Raw genomic sequence first — 14,545 nt, 5'->3', positions numbered from 1 at the left:
GGCAAAGCCAGTTTAGTGCTAGATGTTGTTTGAATTTAGCTTTGAATTGGCATAGGGCAAAGTAATGTCAGCTGGAAGTAGGTTCCAGGCTCTGCCTGCAGAGTTAGCGAAGAGGGAGTCACCAGCTACATTATTAATTTTAATTGTCTGAATTTGTAGTCTATTTGAGGATCAAAGCAGTCTTGGATTGTTGTAGGTGGTGATAATGTTTTTAAGAGCTGGTGTGTTATCTGGATAATAGAGGATTTTATTAACCATAATCATAAGGTTATATTGAATTAGACTGAGAAGTTCTAGCCACCCAAGCTGTTTAAGGTTGATGCAGTGGTGTGTTCTAAAAGGCAGACCAGTGGCAAACCTGGCAATGTGATTGTAACAGGTTGAGAGTCTATTAAGTACAGTCTTATTTAGATTAAAGAGAAGGGGGGATGCATATAAAAGTGTTGAAAGCAGGTGAGAGCGACCTATGGCAACCTTAGCTGGAGGGGTTAGGAAAGCTTTTATTATATACAGTGACTCAAGTTTTTTTATTGATGGTTTTGATCATTTGATTTACTTGAAGGTCAAATTTTAGGTTATTATCGATAATGACTCCTAATAGTTTTGTAGAGGAGTCGGAGGTGATTATTGTGCCATCTTTTGCATTTATTGTGAATGTAAATGGAGCAGACCTGTGTGTTGAAGAGAAGAACAACATTTTAGTTTTTTGGGGATTTAGCAACAATCAACATTAGGAGAGCCAGTTTTCTATAGTATTAAAGGTGGACTGGGTGACAGACCTTAAGTCTGAAGGAGATGTGGCTGAGCAAATCAGGGTGGAATCATCAGGTTATTGTATACAGCTAACATTTGGGATGACTGTATATAAGTTGTTTATAAAGATGGAAAACAGTAGGGGCCCTAATATGGAGCATTGTGGCACTCCAAAGGTGTTAGATAATAGGTTGGAGAGCTTGTTCTGCCAGAGAACAGCCTGCTGCCTCCCACTGAGGTAGGATTTAAATCATTGAACGGCACTGGAATTTAGACAGAAAGATTGAAAGGTGTGAATCAAACGTTGGTGATCCACCATGTCAAATGCCTTGGAAAGATCCAAGAAGAGGGCTGAAGATGTGTGATTATTGTTACGATTATTATTTATGGTATTGGTAAATGCTAGTAGGGCTGAGGTTGCGCTGTGGTTTGGACGGAAGCCGTGTTGGGTATCGGCCATGAGGTGATTCTGAACTAAGTGGTGCATGAGTTGTTTGTGTATACATTTTTCCATAATCTTAGCTAGCAGAGAAAGTATAGCTATCGATCTACAGTTGGAGAATTCAGTGGAGGAACCTCCTTTACATAGTGGGGTTACATAGGATGTTTTCCAAATGATGGGAATTTTAGCCTCTGCTATGGTGCGGTTAATTAGTATTGATACTGGATAGGCAATGGCATCAGCTGATTTTTGAAGGTACTCAGCAGGGAGTTGGTCAGCGGAGAGTGTGGTGGGATTTAATTTTTTGATCAAGGTACGAATAAACGATGTGGACACTGGTTGGAAGCTGAATGAGAGTAGGTTTATAGGGGTGGTACTATCAGGGCCAGGGGAGCTGGGAGGTAGTTGGCTAGCCAGGGCTTGAATTGTCTCTGTAAAGAAATAGTTAAAACTGTCTGAAACATCCTCGGGGGGGGGGGGTTATCAATGGCAGCAGCAGGGATAGGGGTAGACATTTTTCTGGGATGAAGTACATTATTCAGACCTGCCCAGAACTTCTGAGGATTGTTCTGGTTAGTTGTCTGTAAATTACAATAGTATTGTTTTTTTGTCTTGTAAAATGGATTTTTTAGTCTCATTCCTAGCTTGCCTGTATTTAACATGATCATAGGGGTCTTTAGTGGAGCGCCATAGAGCCCAAATTTTGTTTCTGCTGGTAATTTTTAGTCTAGACTCTTTAGACAGCTATGTGGCAGTTTTTGCCTTTGTTCACTTAGAGCGGGCAGGTGCATGCAAGTCAAGGATTTCAAGAAATATGTTGTTAAAATATGCAACTGCCTGTTCTAAGGGGAGGTGTTTTAGCATAGACCAGATACAGGAGTTAAGTTCCTGTTGGAATTTGGCAAGGTCAAAGTCTTTTTTTGTTTCTAACTTTTCTAAGTAAGGATTGATGAGGATTAATTACTTTTTGTTAAATATATAAGTGAGAAGGTGGTTACTTAGGTCATCGGGGAGGGTACCAGCAGTGTACAGTTAGGGGTTACTATTTACAAGTACCCAGTCGAGTATGCTTTCTTTATGTTTGGGTTTATCTAGTCTGGTAGGGGTGGTTATGATTTGAGTAAATGCATGCAGGTTAATGTGGTTAGAAGGGGATTCTGAGGAACAGGTGCCCCAATCTATGTTAAAGTCACCAAGTAATAGGGTTTCTTGAGAGTAATGACATGAAAGCCAATGTAGGGTATCTTTGAGTGTGGCTATATTATTACCCAGGGGAATATACATACAGGTGATGTTGATGCATTTACTTTTGTTAAGTTGCAATTTAGTGGTAAGAATTTCTGAGTTATTAATCTGAGGTGGTTGATTAACATCTATGGTCACATTCAATTCAGATTTGTAGAGTATAGCTACCTCACCCCCTTCCTGGAAACACAATCCAGCCTGTGTATGTTATACCCAGGAGGTAACACTTCATTGTCAGTTGTGGTAGGTTTTAACCAGGTCTCAGATAGACAGAGCATCTCAGGGGAGTGGACAGCTAGGACTGCTTGCAGTTCATGTACCTTGTTATTAATGCTTCTAATATTGAGATGACAGGCCAGGAGAGAGTTAGTGGGTCTACTAATTGTAGTTTTGTGGTTTAGGTGGCAGGTAGAGGGGGAATATATATCAGAGATGTATGGGCCGGGGTCAGGGTGAATGTCACCACCAAATATAAGACTAGGACTATACCTAGTGATAAGCTTCAGGAGTTTGTTTAAAAGTTTGTAATATTGTCTGTCTCTAGAGCTTATGTGCCTGGGGTTAGTATGCTGAAAGAGTGAACAAGGCTTTGAGTTAGATCCATTGTGATTATTATGGCTAAGGGTGGGATGCTTTACATCTGGTGTGATAGTATGGTCATTTGGGTACTGATAATCAATAAGCATCTGGTTTTCATACAAGGTAATTACATAAGTGGCCAGCAGAATGGGTATTAGAGAGTAGTGTAACATTATGAGAGAAGGAGATTATTAGTTAGTATCTGTTATTCATATGACACAACAGGAAGATCTGATGGTCACTTTAGAGGCAATAGAGAGGGTAGAGCAAATATGCTAGTTGAAAGCTGATAGGATGTTAAAACAGAGTGGACAGAGTATGTAGGAGAAATCTGATAGGGTAGTGTAACAGGGGTGAGGTTTAGTACCTAAAATGTAGAGGCACTGAGGCGGGTGGGAATTGGGGGCAGGGAGGGGAGCAGAGTGAGCCCGAGTGCAGTGAGGGTGAGCGGAGCAGGGCTAACACTAACTCCAAGTATATTCCTAGGCTTTAGGCTAGTCTTTGATATGTATATAATATTAACTTACTTGTTAGTTATGCTTTCCTTTTTGCACTGTATGTTGCACCAAAGTATAGTCTTTGTGTAGACTGTGGTTTGTATACTAGCAGGGTATTTTCTAGCTGTAGTTTATTGGGTTGGAATATGATTTTCAGGGCTATGTGGGAGAGCAGAGAGTAAATACAATATACAGGGCTTTATATTAGGATAAGACATAATGTCTCAGTATGCTAGGGCACCTAGTGTCACTGAATACATGGAGGGAGCCATATTGCTATGGGGGGCAGAATAAAGATGCCTTTAAACCCAGGTTAGCAGTCTTCAGTACACAGATGTTCAGAACAGTATAAGGTATTAACCTTAGTCAATTGTAGGGCACACTTCAGGACACTTGTTTATGAATACAGTCACACAGGGTAATGTCCTTCAGGCAGGAGATTATGTTATTTTGACTGTTTGAGGATGTCTGCCTTAGCAAGTTGTAAGGCAGACTTCAGGACACTTTTTTATGAATACAGTCACACAGGGTAATGTCCTTCAGGCAGGAGATTCTGTTATTCTGACTGTTTGAGGGGGTCTGCCTTAGCCAATTGTAGGGCAGACTTCAGGACACTTATTTATGAATACAGTCACACAAGGTAACGTCCTACAGGCAGAAGATTCTGTTATTTTGACTGTTTGAGGTGGTCTCCCAGGTTACAAAAGCAAGGCTGACGACTGGGTCAGCCATGTATACTTTATATAACAAACCATTCAGCACAAATTATTTTGCATTTCTTGCTTATTCTAATGCTTATGCAATTTGCAGTAACATTCATGTTGTTTATTTTAGTATCATTTCTGTTGTTGCAGAAGCACAATATATTATAGCAGATCCTGTTCAGAAGATCAAGTCAACAGAAAGTCGAACTTCATATGGTCTAAACCATATGATAGACTTTTCAAAAAAGTCAAATGAGAGAAAACAACAAAAATCTACATATCAATGTGTGCTGTTTTCTGAAGTGTTACTATATCTAGTCTGCCCTACATATCAATGTGTGCTGTTTTCTGACGTGTTACTGTATCTACTCTGCCATGCATATCAATGTCTGCTGTTTCCTGAAGTGTTACTGAATCTAGTCTGCACTACATATCAATGTGTGCAGTTTTCTGACGTGTTACTGTATCTACTCTGCCATGCATATCAATGTGTGCTGTTTCCTGAAGTGTTACTGTATCTAGTCTGCACTACATATCAATGTGTGCTGTTGTCTGACATTTTACTGTATCTAGTCTGCCCTACATATCAATGTGTGCTGTTTTCTGAATTGTTACTGTATCTAGTCTGCCATACATATCAATGTGTGCTGTTTTCTGAAGTGTTACTGTATCTGGTCTGCCCTACATACCAATGTGTGTTGTTTTCTGAAGTGTTACTGTATCCAGTCTGCCCTACATATCAATGATTGCTGTTTTCTGAAGTGTTACTGTATCTAGTCTGCCCTACATATCAATGTGTGTTGTTTTCTAATGTGTTACTGTATCTAGTCTGCCACACATATCAATGTGTGCTGTTTTCTGAAGTGTTACTGTATCTAGTCTGCCCTACAAATCAATGCGTGCTGTTTTCTAATGTGTTACTGTATCTAGTCTGCCCTACATATCAATGTGTGATGTTTTCTGATGTGTTACTGTATCTATTCTGCCCTACATATCAATGTGTGCTGCTTTCTAATGTGTTACTGTATCTAGTCTGCCACACATATCAATGTGTGCTGTTTTCTGAAGTGTTACTGTATCTAGTCTGCCCTACGTATCAATGTGTGCTGTGTTCTGAAGTGCTACTGTGTCTAGGCTGCCCTAAATATAAATGTGTGCTGTTTTCTGACGTGTTACTGTATCTAGCCTGCCCTACATATCAATGGGTGCTGTTTTTTGAAGTGTTACTATATCTAGTCTGCCTTACATATCAATGTGTGCTGTTTTCCGACATGTTACTGTATCTAGTCTGCCCTACATATCAATGTGTGCTGTTTTCTGACATGTTACTGTATCTAGTCTGCCCTACATAACAACGTGTGTTGTTTTCTTCCACATCAGATCTCTTTAAGCCAAGCAGTGATACATTTTTTTGTGTATGAAAACTTTTTTTCTGACAGGGCATCTGCACTTTTTCATCTACATCACATCCTCTCATAAGCTTGGGTACTTCAAACTGATGCAGATAAACTATCCATTTTAGAGTATGATAGCAACTACTGCATTTAGCCAAATCTATAATCATCAATCCCCACACATAGTTCATACACAACTGCTGTCCTCTGTGCCCTCTTTCCAATGTTTTTTTTTTTTACTTTGCTGATAAAACATATTTTAATTGCATCTCCTTAATCATATTAACAATTATTTCTCCTGTATGAGTTGTCCTTTCTATGGGTTCAATACATAATACACATTCTTTCACTTTTGTTAGCTCTGGTCTGTACATTTCTGTAGCAGTTTTCAGTCCAAACAAGTATTAAAAATACCATTGCTCCCTCATATTTAGCACAGTGCAACTCCATGTCATACCGTAAAATGATGAGCATTTCAGTAAGTAGTATTTCTCTTCTTAAAACCCCAGTTAATGATATTTCTAAAACTTTCTTAAATCTATTTAAACCTGTGCACATGCCTCTAATACTCTTCTGTACATCTACAATATGCACCTATATTTGGGAACAGTCTCCACTACAAATTGGTAGTATAGAAACAGTTGTGGAGGAATTTCCAAACAATTCTAAAATGCAATGACTTTGCAGCATGTCTGTGTGAGACAATTATATTTCAGTAATGGCTGATCTACCTCATTTTCCATCACAGTACTCTACTCTCTCTCTCCTAGTCTTCATAACCATCTCTAATTTCAGTTCTTTCAAAGCCTTACCCTAACATTTTAGTAGGCCATTTATCATCCTCCTTCCAGTGACAATGAAGTTTTAATTTTTTGTAAGGCCTCCAGCAACAGTTGTGCCAGTCCCATAGTCGTTGCACTAAGCAATCCCTCATATCCAGTCTATAAAACTTGGCACCCTATATATCCACTTTATTTATTTATTTATTTTTTACCAAAGGCTCCAATCATTTTTACTTCCATTTCATCCAATACAGAAATAATTTTAGCCTTATTCTTCCAGTTTTATAAAGCCTTCTACTCTTGGATGCCCAGAGTTTGTATGGCCTGTTTCATCACATATGACAACGCCAATCTAAATTCACAGTATATCCTAAACGTTCTCTATCAAACTGATTTAAATTCCCTGCCATTAACTACTGCCCCTTCAGTCTGATGAGCCTGATCTGCAAGGCCATGGAACGTATTATCATGGAAATTATAAATAAAGACATTGGCAACTTTCAAACATTGGATCCCTCCCAGTTTGGGTTCATGAAGTACCAATCTTGTCTCCTGAACCTGATTGACTTCTTTGAATCAGTCTCCAGAGCCGTGGATGAGAGTAAGGTGGTCCACACAGCCTATCTGGACCTCGCCAAGGCATTTGACACCATCTCCCACTCTGGAATCATAGATAAACTTACTAAGCTGGGCACTAATCCCTATGTCACTCGATGGGTTGCCAACTGGCTTACTGACAGAACCCACACTGTAGAAGTAGCTGACTCCAGACAAGTGACAAGTGGCGTACCTCAGGGTTCAGTCCTCGGACCACTCTTGTTTGGCATCTACTTCCCTAAAGTACAGGCCAATACTAAGGAACTCTGGCTAACAAAGTTTGCAGATGACTGCAAACTGGGAGCCATTATTGAATCTCCAAATGATGTGGATACTCTACAAAAGGGCCTTAGAGAAACAGATGTTTGGTGCCAGAGCCATGGGCAAGCTCAATGCCAAGAAATGTATAGTTATCCCCTTTGGGAAAAAACATGTACCCGTGAATTACCACATAGGTGGCAGTACACTAAACACCAAAAGTGTGATAAAAGACTTAGGGACACAGGTGGACAATGGTCTTACCTTTGATAACCACATCACCACAACAGTCAGGAAATCCTTCTATGTGGCACACCTTATCACTAAGGGCTTTTCATCCAGAAAAAAGGAGGTCATTGTCCCAATGTACTCATCCATCAAAAGACCAATTATAGAATACAATGCCCCATTTGGTATGTACCTCTCAAGACACCTGCAACAACTGGAAAGGCTGCAGAAATACCGCAGTAAAAGAATCACAGGCCTAAAGCAGATGCCCTATGCTGACCGCCTTAAAAATCTCCAGCTATACCCTGTCACATATCGTCTGCTCAGAGGTGATCTCTGCTTAACATACATGGCCATGTCAAGCCCAGAGCTGCTGGATATGCTACACTTAAGGAAATCCCAATCCCTCAGAGCCACACACTCCAGGGATCTAAACCTTGCCATCACAATAAACAAAACATGCTGGAGGGATAGGTTCCTGACCCAGAGACTCCCCAGACTCTGGAATAGATTGCCAATACATGTCAAGCAGAGTGCCTTTTTGGCCCTCTTCAAAAGGAACCTTGACGATTGGATGGGAGAAAGGAAATTCACCCTGGGGATCACGTCAGTTGCCCTGCTAACAGGGGTCCAGGAAGTAAATAGCGTGGGAAGAAATAGCCAGGGAATTGTTATGGCTAGGCTTGTATAAGCCCTAGGGCTGATAGCCTCGTACCAACCTATTAACCTATAAACCAATTTTCTACTTAGCTTATATTTAAATATAGTATTAGATATAAGAGCTTTAATTGAACAACATCAAAATACATCTCTGAGTCAGGGGCATTTAAACCACCAATCTACTTTGAAAGGATCACCTTATGCAATAACATGCTACACTTACACTGTCCCATACATCATTATACAACATTTTTTTCATCGTTCCACTTGCTTTTAGGAAACCCCTGGAATTTTAGGTGAATATGCCTGAAAAACATATAATAGCAACGGTAAAGCAAAAACACACAAAAAAAGAAAGAAACAAACAAAAAATGCATTGATTGCACCCTATCATCAAGTTCTAGCCCAAACATATTCCATCTGTGAGGATATAAATATTTTAATGGCACTGGGTATAAGAAAATGAACTTATTTAATCCAATTTTAAACTGTTTACCTTTATAATGCCGAATCACAGTGGTACGAATGCTCATATGAGCGACTCGTAACCACGAAAGTGAAAACAGCGATAGTCCTTAATGTTTGAAAAACAGCAACATTAATGTCGAACGAAAAAAGCAAAGAAGTGTAAAGCAGGGGGGCAAGCCGCCCTGCACCCCTCATGTGAGGGACTGTGCCCCCCACCCCCGCTACTTTATTATTCTAACTCTGAGATCGCACTACAGTGGGGAACGGGACCATTTTCCGATCGCCACTACAGTGCAATCCGCCCCACAATGTCAACATTCGCTCATTGCACATTTGAACCTTTTTCAATTCGGCATTTGCAAATCTTGCAAACTGCCTTTTGCTCAGTTACTGTTCGCCTGTGTGCAATACGCAGAACTAAAGGTAAACCATTTTAAACAGCACTTTACCAACTTTTCAAATGTAAGCAGTATGGAGATTAGAGCTCCTTTGAACAAACTCCCTATTTTAAAATATTATAATGCTATGAGTGAAAAGGCATCTGTTTAAAGACTATAAAGAAGGACAATTCTTTGAGGTTTATGAAATTAGACAAAGGTAAGTGGATTACTGAAAGGGAACAAGCAGATTATATGGACTGTATGTTAACTTTTTAAAATAATGATACCTATGAATTAGTTGATGAGTTTAAAATTAATCAAGCTTTTAAATACATTGATTCTGCTTTACTTTAACTGTGTTCTAAGGACACAATAGATGTAAATTTATTTAATTGTATATGTGCTGATAAACTAAAATTATGTATGGTATTTGGGATACTGAAAATCCATCAGTCTGACTAAATCTCCTTTCCATCTAATTACTGCCTCTTTTGGATGTAAAACTGAAGCTATAGTAATGGTAATAAATAGGATGTCTACACAAGAAGTTATAGGCATTAAATTTTATATAAGGCATTCTTGAGATTTATTATCCAAGCTATCAAACAAGTCTATTCACTGAAATGAATGCATACTAGTTACAGGGGGTATAAAATCCTTATACAGTTGTATCCCCCAAGATCTTGGGGTAGAATGGATCAGAGAATATTTAAATGTACATTCTAAGATGTCTAATAAATTTGTTTATTTAATATTTGATCTGGATGATGCATTAAAACAATTGATTTGTTTTTCTGGATATTATCTAAAACAAAGTGCATGTGTGGCACAGGGAGTAGTATGTGCTCCCACTTCTGCAAACCTGTTTTTAGCTAACTAAGATGAGACATGCTTGTAGATCACAGATTTGTTTAAAGGACTAAAATTGTGTGGTAGATACATAGATGATCTACTTTTTGTTTGCCAGAAAGATGAGGCTTCTTTTAAGGATTAGATGGACACATGAAACAATAGTTTTCATTTTTTTTGAGCTTATGTGAAAGGCGGACAAAAAAACAATATAATTTTTAGACACTAAGTTAGATATTTCTACTGGTTCACTGGAAAATACAGTGCTTAGGAAAGACACTTTTGTAAATTGTTATCACCACCTTTCTGTGTTGAAATGTCAACTAACTATAATTTCCAGGCTGATAACTTTAGATATTATATTTGATCAAAACATTGAAAAGCAAAAAGAAATATTTATTAACATGGGTTATATAAGGCAACTGGTAGATCAAGTATGTAAGGATGTCATAACATATCTTAAATCAAGAAGTAAAAAAGCTCAGCAAACAGGACCCAGAAGCAATGTCAAAAACAAAGCGACTGAATGCTTTAAAATACGAACACTGTTCTGTCTTATTTAAAACTTTTATTATAACAGTAAAACAATTTAACCAAGCGCTTTCGCTGGGATGAATCCGAGCTTTATCAAGGAAAAAATGGGTCTGTGATTTAGACCATTAAATACATTTCTCAATTAAGTCACATGACTCTTAAGACCATTATCTCATTAATAAACTGGTAAAAAAGTTTAAACATCTATTCATTTTAAAAATGTATAACCCTTGTACTGGTTTCCAACTTCTTACAAAAATCTATGTAAAACATATTAAAACATGTAAACCATCCTTATGTAAGGGTTAGCTGGATTCCACCAAGTTTCCCGGATTGAACGACAGCCTTAACATCAATAGTGTTTTAAAATTGAGGCATGCTCGCCTTTAGGTTTTAATGAAAGTAGATTCTAGTAGAGGGCAGGCTAGCAATACTAGTATCTCCAACAACGAAATGAATGGAGAACCGAAGAACTTTGATTTCAGTGATTGGACTGCACAACAATTTTCCTTCAAAAAAGGTACTGTGCCACATGAAAACACTCGGAATGTTGAAAACATTTTTTTTTACTTTAAAGAGAAGCTTTATACAAATAGAAACAACCAAATGGAGATTAACTATTTAAATGAATGTATTCATGTGCAAAGGGTCCCTAAAGGTTTACGTTTTTTCAAGTTTCCTAATAATGTACAGCCAGGTTCTAACTTATACGACCAGCTTTATGACATTTTCAACAAAACTGGGCTGGATATGTTAAAATGTATGGTCAATGAGTATGAGAAAAGAGCTGACAACCTGTTAAAAGAATTGAATGGGTTGAATGAGAGGATGGTAAAAGATGTAAAATTTTTCAGTGTCAAAAGAGATTATGACAGATTATTTGAAGAAGTTGACCAGCATTGTAATAAGGTTTTGAACCGTAAAATTAGGAAACTGGAAAGGGATTTAGTTGAATACTGGGAAGGGAGAGCCTTCCCCCTCCCATATGTGAAGGGAAGAAGAAATAACACAAACGAAAATGTGTTTATTGAAAGGGGTGGGGAGAATAGTGTTGATCAACCCACAAATAGAGGAATGGACACTGTGAGAAGGAGTGAAAGAATTGCTGAAAAAAATAGGAAACCTTCAGTAGAGGACTTTCAGTTTCCTCCCAGGAGAGGGAAGGAATGCAGGTACCAGCAAAACAGCTGGAACCAATATCCGAATTGAATGAACCATTAAGGGTAAATATTGCTATTGACATAGACCAGCCTAATGAAAGACAAATAATATTTAGAAGGAACAACTTTACTATTTTTAATTATACTGATTTTGAACTTACTGAAAACCATTTTGATTTATTTTCTAAGGGTTTTCACTTTGTTCCTTTAAGGTCTTCCTTTGTGGTCAACACATTAATAGACTTGAAATTGTTCTTGAGACATTTGAACTTAAGTTTGTTTTTTAAAGGCCAGGAGATTTCTTATAAAGGTCTCACTAGGAAGAGCACCTTTAACCCCCCCCACCCCTCCTTGAAAATATTTGAGGAGCTAGTGGAGAATGACATCAGGAAGCTGGATCAACAGACATACACTAAGTTGCCCAACAATATACCTGAAGACCAATTGACACTCCTTGAATATTTGAGAAAAGAAGGATGTAGGGTTATGAAGCTGGATAAAGGAGGGGGAGCAGTCCTGATGTATACACTAGATTATGAATCACATATCCACAATATGTTACAGGACCCTGAACAGTACGAATTAGTTTCAAAGAATGAGATTCACATAGCTTATGCTAACATAAACTACCAGTTACAAGACCATTTGTTACAAAATGTGATTAACGAACAGCTTTATAACTATTTAAACATTAAAAGGCCCAAGATTGCTCAAATATTCGGGATTCCCAAGACACATAAGTCAATAGACCCCCCTCAAATTTAGACCAATTGTTTCTGGGGCGGGAAGTGTCACGGAACCTTTGGCAAAATTCATTGATTTTTCTTTGAAACAACAAATAGCCCAAATAAGTAGAAAACACATCTGACACAGATATCCTTCAGAAGGGTCTCACAGAAACGGATAACTGGTGCCAGAGCCATGGCCTAAAGTTAAATGCCAAAAAATGCATAGTCATACCCTTCGGGAAAAACAAGGTTACCCCTAGCTACCAAATAGGTGGCAATCCACTGAGTACAGAAGAAGTTATCAGGGACCTGGGGACCCAGGTTGATAGTAGTCTGTCATTCGACACCCATGTAGCTAAAGTAGTTAGGAAGACCTTCTACATTGCCCACCTTATCATGAAGGGATTCTCATCTAGATCAAGGGAGGTCATAGTCTCCCTATACTCATCACTCATCAGACCAATGATTGAGTACAATGCCCCATTCGAATGTATCTGACCCGACACTTGCAGCAGCTGGAGAGGCCACAAAGTTCCTCACCAAAAGGATAAAGGGTCTCAAACATCTGTCCTATGCTGCCCGACTGAAAGAACTCCAGCTCTATTCAGTCGCCAGCTTGCTCAGAGGTGACCTTTGCCTAACATACAAGGCCATGTCAAACCCAGATTTGATGAATATGCTTCACCTCAAAAATCTAGATCCGCCAGAGCCACAAGGGCGGAGACTTAAACCTCGACACAGCTATTAATAGGACGTGCTGGAGGGATAGATTCATCACCCAAAGACTCCCTATGCTGTGGAATAAAATCCCGGTATATGTGAGGCAGAGCACCTCGCTGGCCTTGTTCAAGAGAAATCTTGACCAATGGATGGGAGATCGCAGATATACCCCAGGGATTACCTCAGTGTCACTGCTCAACAGAGGCACAGCAAAATAATGGGTATAGTTCCCCATACTAAAGGGGTGGCGTAAGCCACAAAACTATGGGCTAGGCTTGTAAATGCCCTCGGGCAGATAGCCTAGTATGAACCTATGAACCTATAAGACATATTTGCAAGGATTCCTGGGACTTCCTAAAAGGGATTGATCAAGCCTTATTTCACCCCAAGATGTTTATGGTTATAGTAGATGTCATGGACCTTTTTCCGAGTATTCCACACCAAACAGGCTTAGAGTGGTTTGGGCATTTTTTAAGTACTGAAACAGGGTTGAGTTCTAAAATAACGAATCTTATTTTGGAATTTATGGAGTTGGTACTTGAAAATAATTTTATGCACTTTAATGGCGAATTTTATCGCCAGAAAAAGGGAGTGGCAATGGGGGCTTCTTGCGCCTCCCTTTATGCCAATCTAGTGTTATATTATTGGGAAAAGAACTTCATTTTTACAAGTGTATGGTATCAAGACATAACATACTATCGAAGATTTTTGGATGACATTTGTATTTTATGGAAAGGGGACGAAAAAAGCCTATTAGATTTTTTAGGTTATATTAATAATACAACACCATTTTTGAAATTTACCTATAAGATCAACAATGATAGGCTGCACTACTTGGATGTCACCCTAATTAAAGATTATGTCAACCAATGTTTTCAGTCAAAAATACACAGAAAAAGCTCTGTCTCAAATGCTTATCTTAATTACCACAGTGGGCACCCCTTCTATCAAAAGAAGGGGATAGTAAAAGGACAGTTTATCCGGGCTTCAAGAATGTCTAGTACTTTAGACATTTTTAAAGAAGAAGTTAGGATTTTGAAGAAACTTTTTATGGAAAAGGAGTACCCTGAAAGTCTTATTGAGAGTTTGGCACTGGAAGTGATTCAGAATAGAGAAATTAAATACCCCCCTTTACTAAGTGTTGGACCAACTGGGATACACCATAACCAACACGTTGACATCTCCCAAGTAAAAAACAGCTTTGTACACACTTTTTCTTCTAACTCGGACAAAATAGAACAAATTATTTATAAATACTGGCCTGTTCTTAGGTTACAGGATGACATCAAAGCCTACATTCCCCCATTCCCACATTTTGTTAGAAAAAGGGATATGAACCTGAAAGAACTTTTAGAAATTAAGGAGAAGGTTAAAATGGATACTACTAAGAGAAAATTTGGTACATATCCATGTGGGAATTGTAAGCAATGTTATGCCATGTTAAACCAAAGTGTGTTATACCTCCCCTCTAGGAAGTTTAGAAACACCTCCTTGAGATATTTTAATTGTGGGGTGAAAGATGTGGTATACCTTGGGTGTTGTATGGCTTGCCATAGTTTTTATGTAG

The sequence above is a fragment of the Protopterus annectens genome, chromosome 4.part0 (genome assembly GCF_019279795.1).
Source record: "Protopterus annectens isolate FY-2018-M chromosome 4.part0, PAN1.0, whole genome shotgun sequence".
Taxonomy (NCBI): Eukaryota; Metazoa; Chordata; order Ceratodontiformes; family Protopteridae; genus Protopterus; species Protopterus annectens.
The sequence above is the reverse complement of the archived record's forward strand: the minus strand, read 5'-3'. Positions refer to the sequence as shown.